Genomic DNA, 11,873 nt, shown 5'->3' with positions numbered 1-11,873 from the left:
GGGCACAAGGAGCCTGGGCTTTGTAGTTAGCATGGAGTTAAGTTCAAATCACAATTCAGCCACATGCTGGCTCCCTGACTTTGAACAAGTTAGCCTTTCTCTTGGGGCTGTTATGAAGGTGAAGTGAGATTATGTGAGCAAAGAGCTTTTGCTACACAAAAGGGACAAAATTTTCAGTGGATCTTTACAGGGTCCCTTTTCAGCCCTGTGCCAAGACCAAGGCCCAGCCTTGAACCCAAATTCTGAGTCCCAACCCCTTACCTAAATCATGCTGAACCATTTCGCTAGGCATGAACCCTGTGTTTATATTTTTCCAGCACCAGGATGCAGCTTAACACATATCCTTCCTGTCTTATACCTGCCAGCTACACTCCAAGTTCAAGGCAGTGCCAGCCTCAAACAGAACAGAAATCTACTGGACCCCTTAGATTTGGTAACAGCCCAGTGGTTCTCAGCCCTACCTGGGAGCACCTCAGAATTAATCACCCCACCTTGCAGGCAGGATGTTGGAATCTGCAGTTCTGGAAAGCTCCCCTTCCCTTATTTGGAAGGACCACCTCATTCTTACTTCCCTACAGAAGTTCCCAGCATGCTGTGTAACCAAGGCCTGGGTATCTACCTTGCAGATAGTAGGTGCTTAATAGATGCTTACTGAGCAAAAATAAAAGCTTTCTGTTGGATGTGTTTTTTCTCTTACAAAGATACTTAGCCATGAAGTTTATAAAAAAAAAATGTTAAAATAATGGCATCTGCTAGGTGCCTAGTAAAGATTGGTTCGGGATAGATTTGGGAAGGACAAGTATTTGGGAGAAGGCTTGTGAGTGGAGAAGCTTCATGGAAGTAAATTAAATGACAGTACATGGAATGATTTTATGAAGCATGAAGAAAATGAGAAGTAATGATATGTTTTATCATCCAAATTTTCCTGTCAGTGCATTCTGGAAAAAAGGGATTTGAGTAAACAACTTCTCAAAGATTACAGTGTGTATCAACAGGAGGGAGAAAAGCAGAGAGGGCTCCCATTACTTGTAGCTATACAGGCACAATAAAGGAGTCTGTCCCCTTTTTTCTTTTTCTTTTAAAATTATTTTTATTATGGAAAATATCATACATGCACACAAGAAGGATATGATAAAAACCTATCCACCACAGAGCTTCAACAATTATAGATATTTTGTCTATACTGACTAACCTAAGTCATGCAAAATAGGGCTTTTCAGTTTACTTTAAAGATTGTTTGAAAAGAATGTGTAAATAAGTGCTCTAGGACTAGGTCAACATTCTTTGGGAAGATTTGGAGATAACATGTACTCCTAGTGCCTATTTACATATATTTTTCCACATCTGGCTAACAATTCCTCTTTGAGTTGAATGATTACAGCATCCCAAACTCTGCACAATCTCCTGATGAGTGTATATAATAGAGTCACTGTACTTGTCTCTAAAAAAACAACTTATTTATTTTCAGAACTTTAGAAAATTGTGGCTGTATCCCAATCTGGAGTACAAAGGACCAGTGAGCCCAGTTTGTTGTGGCTCCTGCATTCGATGGCTCTAGATGTGTCACCACCATGCTAGTCTTATGACAAACCAAAAAGCCTGCAAGTCTGGGTTCATCCACGGTTTGTAGAAAAAGTCTCAGTGTGAAAGTTTAATACTCCAAGGCAAAACATTAAGGAATGATTAGCAGTTTCATGATGAATACAAGTAATTTCTTGGGAATCACTATTATTAACTTTGTTCAACCATTTATTTAAATAATGTGGTAATGTTTCATAATTACTAGTTTTAGCTTTCCTTTTTTCCTTCTTCTTCAAAGTAACCAATTTGTACTTTCTACTTTTAGCAAGGTCATTCTTCAGGCCCTAAGTTATACCCTAACAGTGAGAACTAAAAATTTTAATGTTAGTCAAACCATAGTTTAAGAAGAATCCATCATATCATACTTACGGAATGTGTTTTCACATTAGGTATTTCATAGTACTCAATATATACTTATAGAGAGGCCGGCGCTGTGACACAGCGGATTAACGCCCTGGCCTGAAGCACCAGCATCCCATATGCGCGCTGGTTCTAGACCCGGCTGCACCACTTCGATCCAGCTCTCTGCTATGGTCTGGGAAAGCAGTGGAGGATGGCTCAAGTCCTTGGGCCCCTGCACCTGTGTGGGAGACCTAGAAGAAGCTCCTGGCTCCTGGCTTCAGATTGGTGCAGCTCCAGCCGTTGCAGCCAGTTGGGGAGTGAACCAGCGGATGGAAGACCTCTCTCCCTCTCTCTGACTCTCCTCTCTCTATGTAACTCTGACTTTTGAATAAATACATAAATTTTTAAAATATATATACCTATTATATATATATATTTATACTTATAGAGTAAACAAAATTGAATGTCCTGTCAAATATTTTATTTCTAGCTGCCCAAATGCTTTAATACTATACTATTGTGGTTCATATCAGACTAAAAAATCTCAGTTATAACTGAAGTATTCTTTGATTTTCAAAACCCATGGTGGGTATTTGGTGCAATGGTTAAGACGTTTATTGGGGTGCCTCCTTCTTGTATCAGAGTGCCTGGTTGTATTCCAGGCTCCACTTCCAATCCAGCTTGCTGCTAATGTGTACCCTGGGAGGCAGCAGATGATGGCTCAAGTGCTTGGATCCCTGCCACCTGTGTAGAAGACCCAGGTTGACTGATCTCCTGGCTCCTGGCTCTGACCTGGCCCAGCCCTGGCTGTTGTACGCATTTGGGGAGTGAATCAGGGGACGGAAGATTGCTCTCTGTCTCTACCTTTCCAACAAACAAAATAAATTTTTTGAAAAGTTTAAGTGTTAAACAAAATTCATATTGGTCATTTTTTTGACTCTCTGACCTATTGGTTCATTAAATTGATCTTTGTGATTTAAATCTCAGTGTGCCCCAGATCCTCCTCCTTAGTGTAGCCACCTGCATGTTCACCATCACCTACAACTTCTACATATCTGAGATTCCCACACTTGAAAAGTTTGCTTTGACCAATACCTGTCTTCCCATCTATCCTATGACCTCACTCCTTCTGACCCACTCTTCACACTTTCAGATCCAGTCCCTTGGCTCCTCCCCTTCCTAACCTCATGGGTTAACCTCCTAAGGCCCCTGATGAATCATTCCTAAGGGTGATTCTGTCCACTGCAGTCTCACCTTCATCCTAATCACTCAGCTCACTCTTCTGCACCTCCATCCTGCCATTTTTCATGTCTGTTGAAAGCAACCATCAGTGTCTACTTTTCCCTTTTCTAGGCAGCTGAACATTTCTGGAGAACATAGCATAACCAGGAAAATTGGCTGTTCTAAAATGTATTTTGTCCATTTTGTCCTGGAACCCAATACTGGATATTCCTGTGCTCACCTCTCATTATTCACTGTTAAAATAATCATACCTATTTCAATCTTCTGCATTCACATTTAATTTCTACATGTACCTCTACCCATTTTTTTTTTATTTGACAGGTAGAGTTATAGACAGTAAGAGAAAGAGAGACAAAGAGAAAGGTCTTCCTTCCATTGGTTCACTCCCCAAATGTCCACTACCGCTGTTGCTATGCCGATCTGAAGCCAGGAGCCAGGTGCTGCTTCCTGGTCTCTCATGTGGGTGCAGGGCCCAAGCACTTGGGCCATCCTCCACTGCCTTCCCGGGCCACAGCAGAGAGCTGGACTAGAAGAGGAGCAACTGGGACTAGGACCCAGTGCCCATATGGGATGCCGGTGCCGCAGGCAGAGGATTAACCAAGTGAGGCATGGTGCCGACCCGTACCCATTTTTTTTTAAAGATTTATTTATTTATTTGAAAGTCAGAGGGACCGGTGCTGTGGCATAGTGAGTAGTGGCCACCTGCAGTGCCAGCATCCCATATGGGTGCCAGTTCGAGTCCCAGCTGCTCTACTTTGGATCCAGCTCTCTGCTGTGGCCCAGGAGTGCAGTGGAGAATGGCCCATGTCCTTGGGCCCCTGCACCCGCATGGGAGACCCAGAAGAAGCTCCTGGCTCCTGGCTTCAGATCATTCAGTTTCTGCTGTTGTGTCCATCTGGGCCTCTACCTCTGCCTCTCTGTAACTCTGCTTTTCAAGCAAATAAATAAATCTTAAAAAAAAAAAAAAAAAAAAAAGAGTTCCACAGAGAGAGAGGAGAGGTAAAGAGAGGGAGAAGTCTTCCATTCACTGGTTCACTCCCCAAATCACCATAAAAAAGTTCTGCTTTGACTCTCAGCAATCCCTTGATTAGCTCACCCTACCATAGGGTTCAATCTATTCACCTGTCACCTTTGTGAAAATGACTCTCAGATCTTACTGTTAGCCCTAATCTGTCTTCCCCTAATCAGAGCCCAATCCCAACTAAATACTGAGCCATGCTGATATACTGCAGAGACCTTAAACTCTGATCTCAACTGAACTCATCACTGTTGACTCCTGCGTTTTTGATCTTGGCTAATCAGTCCATTACCTTTCAAATCAATCTGCTCTTTCAGTCAATGGACCCTTGTTCAGAAACTCACTGACTCTTGTTAGAGCTTAAATCATTGCAATAGCCTTCTTCTTCTTCTTTTTTTTTTCAAGATTTATTTATTTGTTTGAAAGTCAGAGTTACACACAGAGAAGGAGAAGCAGAGAGAGGGAGAGGGAGCGGGGAGGAGGAGGGGGGAGGGAGAGGGAGGTCTTCCATCTGCTGGTTCACTCCCCAGTTGGTGGCAACAGCCAGAGCTGGGTCGATCTAAAGCCAGAAGCCAGGAGCCAGGAGCTTCTTCTGGGTCTCCCATGTTGTGCAGGGGCCCAAGGACTTGGGTCATCTTCTACTGCTTTCCCAGGCCATAGCAGAGAACCGGATCAGAGTGGAGCAGCCGGGACTCAAACTGGCACCCATGTGGGATGCTGGCACTGCAGGCAGCAGCTTTACCCCTTATGTCACAGTGCCAGCTCCCCACTTCCCCATCTTCAGCACATATTTTCTCCAAATAGTGTAATAGTGGCAAATGTCCTATGCTCTTCATATGTTATATGATTTTTTGCATTTTAAAAAGTTCTTTCCTTATCCTTTACTAATTTGTCTTTTTCCACCAATACTTTATATGCTGGCTTCTGGAACACTTCTGCTAAAGTCATTTTCTTAGGGTTCAGATCTGATCATGTCACGCTTCCAGCTCAAAAATTTATTTCTTATGCATTGTCCACCATAGTCAAAGCCTGCCATGATTTGCTCTGAATCTATTTCTCTTATTTTAACTCCCAATTCATTCTTACAGCCTGGTCTGTGACAAGTCCTGCAAATGAACTCTGTGCTCCCATGTACTAGCCTTCCTCCCAGATGAGCTTTTGCAGGGTACAATGAAGGCCAGAGTATGTCCTTCATTTGTTTTTTAAAAGACTTACTTAATTGAAAGGCAGAAGAACAAAGAGGCAGAGACAGAAAGATCTTCCAACTCCCCAAATGGCCGCAACTGCTGGAGCTGGGCCATTCCAAAGCCAGGAGCCAGGAGCTTCTTCTGGGTTGCCCAAGCACTTGGGCCATCTTCTACTGCCTTCCCAGGCCATAGCAAAGAGCTGGATCAGAAGTGGAGCAGCCGGACTTGAACCGTGCCTGTATGGGATGCCAGAACTGCAGGCAGTGGCTTTACTCACTATACGGTAGTGCCAACCCATGGTGAAGGGACTTCTAAAACTGAATTCAAATCATTTCCCTCCAAAATGTTCTTTCTGCATCACCAAAGTTAGAACAAGAACCTTCCTACATTACCAAACACTTGGTTGATTTCTGGCACACAGAATTTGCCACAACCTATCTTGGCATCAAAATGTTTGTCTTCTCCATTAGAGCACATACTCTTTTTTTTTTTTAAGATTTATTTAGGGGCCAGCTCCATGGTGCAATAGGTTAATCCTCCGCCTGTGGTGCTGGCATCCCATATGGGCACCGGTTCTAATTCCAGCTCTCTGCTATGGCCTGGGAAAGCAGTAGAAGATGGCCCAAGTGCTTGAGCCCCTGCACCCTCATGGGAGACCGGGAAGAAGCACCTGGCTCCTGGCTTCAGATCAGCGCAGCTCCAGCTGTTGCGGCCATCTGGGGAGTGAACCAATGGAAGGAAGACCTTTCTCTCTGTGTTTCCCTCTCACCTTTCTCTCTGTAATTCTACCTCTCAAATAAACAAATAAAATCCTTTTAAAAAGATTTATTTATTTATTTATTTATTTATCTGAAAGGCAGAGGCAGAGAGAGAGAGAGAGAGAGGTCTTCCATCTGATGGTTTACTCCCCAAATGACTGCAATGGCCAGAGCCAAAGCCAGGAGCCAGGAGCTTCTTCCAGGTCACCCACATGGGTACAGGAACAGGAACCATACACTTGGGCCATCTTCTGCTTTCCTAGGCCATAGCAGAGAGCTGGATTGATGTGGAGCAGCTGGGACTCCAACCGGTACCCATATGGGATGCCAGCACTGCAGGCAGTGGCTTTACTCGCTATGCCACAGCACTGGCCCTAGAGCAAATACTCTTGGAAAAGAGATATAGTACCTTATTTATTTTTTTAATTCATTCCAATGAACGTGAAGCACTGGTATAATAGATTTTTTTTATTATTGTTGAATTATCTATCAAAGTTTGCCTTGATTTAATCTATCGACTTAAAGATCAAATTTAACTTAATTTTGGGCAGCAAAATTTTTATCTAATGTTCTTCAATAATTTGGTCTTTATTGTAATAAAATTTTCCACTTGTAATAGAAATTCTATAATAGAAATTATTCAGTGGACAAAAATTCACAATGTTCATCAAATCAAAATAAATCATTGACTAATGTAACAAATAACAACATGTTATAAGGAAAACACAGTATAGGTGGAAAAATATATGCAAATATCAGGGAAGCTTCTGACTGTAACTGGAAGAGATAATGTATGCAAACTGCTTACTCATTATCTGTTACAGAGAAAGCATTTGGTGAATGCCACCTAAAATTATACAACAAGTAAGGTAGCTGGAAAGAATAATTTCCTTATTTGCATATGGTCTGCATAGTTTTGTATGGCTGCTGATAATAACTTTAAACTGCATTCACTTTTTGAGACAGAGTCAGATACAGCTTTTTATGATAATGTCAGGAGCAAGTAACAAAGAGTAAGGCATGTGATGGGCTAGCATGATGTAATTGACCATGTGCACTATTGATGAAGACTTGGCTTCCCTCTGTTCCACTTGATATTCAGTGAAATAAATAATGGCGATAATTGTCACATTCCTAACAAAGACATCTGCTAAACCAGGCAACTCAACCAAAGCTGTTTGCTACTGACAGCTTGCTTCAAATGTGAATGTTGCTATTAAGAAAAAACAGTTTCTGTATTTATCACATTACCTAAAATGTTGTGTTGGCAGTGTTTTATGTAGAGCAAAAAATTATGCCTAATAATATATACTTAAAGGATCTTTGATTTTTTTGTTACATTGAGGCAAATGCAATATATCTACATTATATTTAAAAGGATCCCACGGTTTAGAATGGTGCGAACTGAAGAGTAAAAAGCCTCCTTTTCCATTTCCCTATGCCTATTTCTTCTCCAGAGATTATCTTTCGAAGTACACACTATGAAAAAACTGCATACAATAAAGAATCAACCAACTCCACATTGTTTTTATATAACCTTAAATTTTAGTGTTGCATGATAAGAAAGACAAACCATGGCATCTTTTGATATGTCTCTGTTTGTCAATTAATATCACAATAAAGATCTCTCTTTCAAAGAGATAATCTAAAGGACCTAGAAGAGTGAAAGCTTTCCCCTCTCTTTCCCACCTGATGATTGATCACCAAGAAGTGTCTATAGCAGTCTCACCTTTGGGTCGGAGTAAGAATGAGCCCTGACCCTGAGCATTGAACTTTTGAGACCCTCACTGTGGTCCTTGTTGGGCCCTGCCCCTTGCCATGTGATGAGGAGTCTGTGTTGCTATGGGGATATGCATACTTGGAGTCTGTGTGCCCTCACCAGACTACCTTCTCAGTAACCAAGACAAAGGAATTCCTAGCTCACATGACCCAAGCAACTTCCATAGCTTCTTCCCCATCCCATTCTCCCAAGGATGGGTAGGCCCTGGGCTGGGGACTATGGGCTGCTCTCCCTTGTCCCTGATGCTTTGGTCTAGAACTTTGAAGAGTCAGAGAAATCTAAATTCAAATACAACCTTCAGAATGTTAGGAAGGTATCAAAGTAGGGAGATTTACATGATTATTTAATGGTTTATTTTGCTTGATTTATAACTAAAATATTTAGAAACATGCACTTTTTAAAAAAATATTTATTTATTTATTTATTTGAAAGTCAGAGTTACACAGAGCGAGAAGGAGAGGCAGAGAGAGAAAGAGGTCTTCCATCCACTGGTTCAATCCCCAGTTGGTTGCAATGGCTGGAGCTGAGCTGATCCGAAGCCAGGAGCCAGGAGCTTCTTCCAGGTCTCCCTCACAGGTGAAGGGGCCCAAGGACTTGGGCCATCTTGTACTGCTTTCCCAGGCCATAGCAGAGTGCTGGATCAGAAGTGGAGCAGCTGAGACTCGAACAGGGCCCATACAGGATGCTGGCACTGCAGGCAGTGGCTTTACCCGCTATGCCACCCTGCACCAGCCCCTGAGTCTTACTCTTTAAATCACTATATAGGAGCAGGTATTTAAACAAGCAGTTAAGGTATCCTTGTCCCACACTGGAGTACCGAGTTCAATACCCAGCTCTAGTTTCTGACGTCACCATCCAACTAATGCAGACCTCAGGAAGCAGCAGTAATGGCTCAGGTTATTGGGTTTCTGCTACCTATGTGTGAGTTCTTGATTGACTTCCTGGCTGCTGGCTTTAGCCTGGCCCAGCCCCAGCTTTTGCAGGCATTTGGGAACTTGCTGTCTGACTCTCTCTGTCTCTGTCTCTCTTCCTCTCAAATTAAAAAAAAAAAAAAAAAAGGCCAAAAAACTCTATACAGTTTTGTTGTTGAATGAATAGTTCTGATTTCAAATTTTTCTCTCACATATATCTATTGTTAAAATATTCAGTGAAAGAATATCATAGAATAGAGCTTTGTTTATCATCTTTGAAAATAAATTTTGATAGCTTGCTCTTCATTTCAAACACTATTTATGATTTGCTCATTTTGTTCTCACTTCTTTTTTCTATACATAGATTATCTTTTTCAATTGATAATATGTTTTTCAGAACATAAAATTTCATTTAGGCCTACTCTCACTTTACAGAAAATGAAACAGAAGATACATGGAAGGTCACATGATCTTTTAGGCAAAGTCACTTGTAGGAGGCTAATTCATCAGGTTTGTCCAGCTAAAATCACTTGGACTTCAATTTTGAATTTAAAAATTTTTTTAATTTATTTATTTTAGAAAAAGAGATAGAGCTTCCATTCACTGGTTCATTTCTCAAATGTCTGCAACAGCTAGGCCTGGGTCAGGCCAAAGCCAGGTGCCCAGAACTCAATCCAGGTCTCCCACATGGGTGGGAAGGGCCCAATTACATGAATCATCAGTGTTGCCTGTGAGCATCTTCATAGCAGGAAACTGGAGTCAGGAATCAGAGCTGGATATCAAGCCCAGGTACTCTGTTGTGGGACATGGGCATCTTAACCACTAGAGTAAGCTCCACGCCTCATTTTGTGTTTATTTTTTAAATGAATCTATAGAGATAAAGGAGTAAACGAGTCATCATTTGAGGAAAGATGTTGCTTCTCAGCTACAATCTCATTCTACTCAGAGACCTATCTTACTGCTTATTATTGAGTCCTATGGATGGAAATCAACAAAGTCAGTTCAGTAGTTGTTCTGTTCACTTGGATACTATGCATGTGCATTGTTTTCTTCCCCCTCTTTTCCATCCATTCTGTTTACTCCACTTCACCCCAGATGACCACTATTGTTAGGAATTTTCATAAGCATGCAACTTTTTTTTCAAAGATTTGTTTAATTTTTTGAGAATCAGTTACAGAGGGAGAGAGAGATCTTCCATCTGCTGGTTCATTCCCCCATATGGCTGCAAAGGCCAGGGCTGGGCCAGGCCAAAGCTAGGAGCCAGGAGCTTCTTCTGAGTCTTCCACGTGGGTGACAGGGCCCAAGCACTTGAGCCATCTTCTGCTGCTTTTCCCAGGCCAATAGCAGGAAACTAGATCAGAAGTAGAGCATCCAGAACTTGAGCTGACACCTACATGGGAGGCTGGCATTGCATACAGTGGCTTTACCTGCTATACTACAATGCCAGCCCCCAAGCATGCAACATTTCTTTAGGTGAATACCAGTTCTTACACAACTGCTTTTTTTTCTTTTTCTTTTTTTTTTGACAGGCAGAGTTCAACAGTGAGAGAGAGAGAGAGAGAGAGAAAGGTCTTCCTTTTCCGTTGGTTCACCCTCCAAATGGCTGCTACGGTCGGCACGCTGCACCGATCCGAAGCCAGGAGCCAGGTGCTTCCTCCTGGTCTCCCATGCGGGTGCAAGGCCCAAGCACTTGGGCCATCCTCCACTGCACTCCCAGGCCACAGCAGAAAGCTGGACTGGAAGAGGAGCAACCGTTTTTTTTGTTTGTTTGTTTGTTTGTTTTTCTTACTTAACAGCATTGGAGTTTTTACCTTAGTAGTTCAGAGATAGTCTTTATTCTTTCTTTAGCATTACATAGAATTATTCCATTATAGAGTTAGCCTATATTCATTTCTTTTTATTAAAAACCTTCATTCTTTAAGAACTGTCTCTTATTTGCAAAATAGTTGGGCAGATAGTAAAGATGATAACTATATACCTGGCACCCAATTTCCCCACTAACATCTATTTTAATTTGGTATAGTTCTCATAATTATTGAACCCATATTAATGCATTATTATTATCTAAAGCCTATATAAGAGTACTTCAAACATTTATAGAAAATGGAATTAAAGGGTAAGTTTATTTTTGGTGCAGAAATAGTTTGAAATCTATACACAATTTTTTTCACAGTAACTCATTTTCCAATAACTTTTTGAAGATCTTTTGTACTTTATTCAAATATCTTCAGTTTTACCTTTTCCTGTTCCAGAATATCACATTACAATTAGTCATCATATCTCTTTAGGCTCCTATAGACTCCCATGTTTGTTTTTTAAAGATGTATGCATTTGGCTTTCTTCTTCCTCTTCCAGGACAGTGTTTAGAGGTGTTCACAATAGTCCAGCATTTGACCTAACTCTGTAGGCTCTCCTACGATTCAACTTCTAACAAAATCAGACTGTCCTGAACTCCTGGTAACAGAATTGTTTACCTTTATACAAGAAGGTTGGGAAGGCACCAAAATCTGCATGTGGCATGTGCCCAGGCAGACTTCATGGTGTTGGTGCTGTGAGACTAACGTTCTCATGAGATTGTCTAAAACGAAAAAGCATGTCAGCAGGGCCTATAGTGGTTCCATGTGTGCTAAGTGTGCCTGTGACAGGATTAAACATGCTTTCCTTATCAAGGAGCAGCAGATTGTTGTAAAAGTGTTGAAGGCACAAGCACAGAGTCAGAAAGCTAAATAAAACGTGAAACTTTGTAGTAATTAAAAAACAAATATATGCATTTGAAAGCCAGAATGACAGAGAGAGGAGAGTCACACACACAGAGAGAAAGAGAGCTTCCATCTACTCATTCACTCCCCCAAATACTTGCAATAGCCAGGGCTAGGCCAGGCCAGAGCCTGAAGCCAGGAATTTCATCTGGGTCTTCCATGTGGGTGGCAGGAACCTAACTACTTGGACTATCATCCACTCTGCTGGATACACACTAGAAGGAAGGTGGATCTAAAGCAGAGCAGCCAGGATTCAAACCAGGCACTCAATATGGGATGTCAGCATCCCAAGCAA

The 11,873-nt window shown here is 41.7% G+C and overlaps 1 pseudogene; it reads left to right on the top strand.

The window, feature by feature from the left end:
* The first annotated feature begins 8,101 nt into the window (after positions 1-8,101).
* Positions 8,102-11,549, top strand: LOC133749389 (large ribosomal subunit protein eL34-like; annotated as a pseudogene).
* The last annotated feature ends 324 nt before the right edge of the window (positions 11,550-11,873 follow it).

Source organism: Lepus europaeus, chromosome 20 (genome assembly GCF_033115175.1).
Source record: "Lepus europaeus isolate LE1 chromosome 20, mLepTim1.pri, whole genome shotgun sequence".
NCBI lineage: Eukaryota > Metazoa > Chordata > Mammalia > Lagomorpha > Leporidae > Lepus > Lepus europaeus.
The sequence above is the reverse complement of the archived record's forward strand: the minus strand, read 5'-3'. Positions and strand labels throughout refer to the sequence as shown.